This window comes from Pinus tabuliformis, chromosome 3_2 (assembly GCF_031772625.1).
Source record: "Pinus tabuliformis cultivar Carrire ecotype Pingquan chromosome 3_2, CPIR1, whole genome shotgun sequence".
Taxonomy (NCBI): Eukaryota; Viridiplantae; Streptophyta; class Pinopsida; order Pinales; family Pinaceae; genus Pinus; species Pinus tabuliformis.
This window is the reverse complement of record NC_142302.1, coordinates 727,702,593-727,706,274: the sequence shown is the minus strand read 5'-3', so window position 1 is coordinate 727,706,274 and position 3,682 is coordinate 727,702,593.

Genomic DNA, 3,682 nt, shown 5'->3' with positions numbered 1-3,682 from the left:
CAAACTATATAGCATTTGGAGGAGGTGATAATGATACAATGTAATGTATATATATTACCACGCAACACCAGTCACACAATACCTTCATGATGGGAGCACGCAGAAGGGTGAACGGGAAATACTAGTCATGCAATACCTTCATGATGGAGGGGACCAAAGCCAACAATGTAGGACGACTATGCGGTGAGACTGGTAATCTCTGGTAATATGCACCGAGGGGAGGATACCAATAGTCTGCATTCCGCTGGAGTTGATAGTGAACTAGGTTCTGATGTGGGGGTAATTGTAATCCCTGGAAGTGGTAATATATTAAACACAATAATATATTAAAAATATGTGGAGGAGTATGCGTGGTAACCAATAGCGTTCGGGAGTATGTGTCTCACAATCTGATAAATAATCATCGCTCTGCTCACTAACAGGTTATAATGAGGTGCAAAGATAGGTGACAGATCCAAATATGAGGGAGAATGCCCATTTTTTTGTTATTTTAGGAGAATGGGTAGAGATGGCAGATCGTAAGGAGATAACCCAACTCAAATATAGCTGACAAAGGTTTTAGAATGGAAAATCTAAGTGACAGAGGGATAGGTCTGACCATCCAGCTCTTATACCATGTTAAACAAAACCATGCTGAAGACAAGAGTGTGAAGGATAAGCATTGAATGCATATATTATTCACATGATATACATTTTATAATACATTGGAGTGACCATTGGATTCCATATTCCAAGGTCTCTTGGACTCCGTTTTGGCTGCTCACATTCCACACCAAACCTTAGAGGATTAGGTGTCCAACAATTTTCAGTAATAAGTTATACAGGATACCAGATGTGGCCCCACCTACCACCATCTCTTTCATCTTTGCTAAGAAATGAAGGTAATCTCTAAGACCAGGAAATTTGTTTTCTTTATAATTTACTCTCAAAGTCAGGGGAAGATTGTGGCCACAACCATGGCCCCCAGGAAGGGTTCCTCCACACAACAAAAGTAGCTAGATAAGCTCATGGAAGAATACAAGGACATCTTCTCCACACCTATAGGGGTACCCTTGCCTGTCAAGTCAAGCATTCAATCAATCTAACTCCCAGAGTGCCTCTACCCAATGGGTTGATCTACTGTCACTCCATTCTGGAAAATGAAGAGATCAAGTGGCAGATCCAAGAGTTGTTGCAAACATTGGGGGAATTTTGAGGTCTAAAATGTGCCTCCTAAGGAAATTATAAAATAATAGTGGAAATAATAAAATAAGATTAGATTACATCATCAAATTTTAGAGAGAAAAAAGAAAAAAATGTTTTTTCAACTTGTATTTTCAACTTATATCCCTATGGGTTTACTCATATTTCAAAAAGAAACACTTGTTTGATGCAAAATTTGATTCCTTGACATGCAAGGAGTACCCATGTTGCATACTTTCGATGGACCCTACTACATGAAAAATGAGAAATACATGAAAAACGTGATTGCAATCATGTTTTTTCATGTATTTCTCATTTTTCGTGTAGCAAGGTCCATCGAAAGTATGCGACATGGGTACTCCTAGGATGATGAATTAAATTTTGCATCCAACGAATACCCCACTCAAAATTTGATTAAAACCTTAGGGAGATAATTTAAAAATACGAGCTGAAAACGTTATTTTATTATTTTATTATTTTCTAATATTTTTACTTTTTTACTCCAAAAATGGTGAATCATCCCCCATGGTTGTGTTGGGATGGTTACTTTTTTACTACAAAAATGGTGAATCATCCCCCATGGTTGTGTTTGGATGGGGTCTGTGGGGTCAATTTTGTTAATTTTTGAGTTAATTTTGTATTATCTTTTGTAGCGAATGTAAATTCCCCGCGAAATGTGGAAAAGCTGAGCGCAGAGCGCGAATCTAGTAGAATTCAAAAGGGGCATTAGTCCCTTACTTGGGTAGGTGATAGATTTGTTTTGAGACTCGCCCATGGTTCGTCGACCATGGTATTATAAAGCAGATACTATAAATAGATTATTCATAGCTAGTCTAAGGATGAATCAAGTAAAAAAGAATCATTGTAAGGGCAAGATGCTAAGGTAGGAAAGGTTTGTTTCCTATACTTAGGCAAAAGGGGAAGGCTCGTGCAACTGGGTGCGTGGAGACCTTGGTAAGTCAGCAAGCTGAGTGTGTGGGCACCTACAGCTGAGTGCGTTGGGATAAAGAGTCTGTATCTAAATGCTTATATTTAATAAAGACTATTTTGGGTTGAAAATGATGCATTTGTGTTGTTTTATTTACTTAAGTTTATATATCTTTGCTCTGTAATCTGTTTAATATGAATTAATGCTTATTTGTTGCGCGAAACTAGTAGATCTATAATATTTATGCGTGATAAATACAATTAAGTACCTTTACGAAGATCTGAAGGTCATTTAGATAGAGTTGCAGTAGTTGTCTATCCGGAAAGGATAAGGTTGCACGAAGGTAGATCTAAGCCATAAGGACTTCAGGAAACCATCACACAGGCCTCTGGATGCAGAAACCTAGTTCTAGCATCCCCCAATACTGCTTCGAGTGAGACTGCAGCCTGCGCTATGCAGGTTGTTTCCAAAAGGGCCAAAAGTTGAGGTTTTGTTGGTTGGCGCAGTTAAAGCTAAACATGGGTCAGGCCCCATCAAGCCAACAAATGGTTTTGTTGCAGGGATAGGGATCTATTTGAGGAATGTGTGATGTCGAATAAGTGGTTCCCTACTAAGAAATAGATTGAGAAGTGGATCAATCGAAAGTTTCACACGTTTGCATCTCAGGAGAATAGAAACCCTTGGTTATGAAAGGAACAATGATTGAATAGATACCTGTACACAGACGAAAATGAAGCCTTTTCTGTTTCTTCCCTTGCGAATTGCATGAGTGATTGTCTAGATTGGCAGAAAGTTAAGGTACGTGGAGGCTTGACAGACCTATTATGTGGACTCTAGAGCTGGTGAGGCATTTGGAATATTTAGAAAATAACATCGCGCGGGTTGTTGATCACTAGATTTATCGTATCATAGGAGGATTCGTCACTGAGCTCGCGATTGATACGACCATCAGTTATAGCGAAGTAGAGTGAAATCTCTTCAAGGGACCACAAGGTAAGTATTTAAAATCTCTAAAAACTTGGATTAAGATGCTATTATGTGAAAAATAGGTTATGCCATTACCTTGATGTTTGGGACTACGCGAAGCGGAAAACCCTTCAGAAGGAATGGAGAATCAGGCTCTAAATATAGTCTGCTATTGGGATCCTCTTCAAGCGATGATGAAGGAACTATTCTGAATACACTGCGAAGTGTGCTGTAGTTGGTAAGTCAGGGTATCCTGAGGATACCTCATCCATCCACTCCACCTTCGCCGCATACACCTACACCTTCACCTCCACCTCCACCTCCACCTCAACCATTCAACATGGAAAACGCAATGAAGATGTCGATATTTAAAGGGGTAGGGAGCGAAGACCCCAAGAAATTCTGGTTTGTTGCAAATGTTGTGTGGACAGCGCAGCAGATCACTGATGATAACCTAAAGAAAGCACAGCTGGTCACAACATTGCAGGATAGGGCATTGACTTGGTATATCAAGTTTTGTCAAGACAGGCCTTGCGCGATGTTGGTAGAGACTCAACAAGCATTGAACAATGAGTTTAAGAACCCTAAGTCTCAGGCATACTCTAT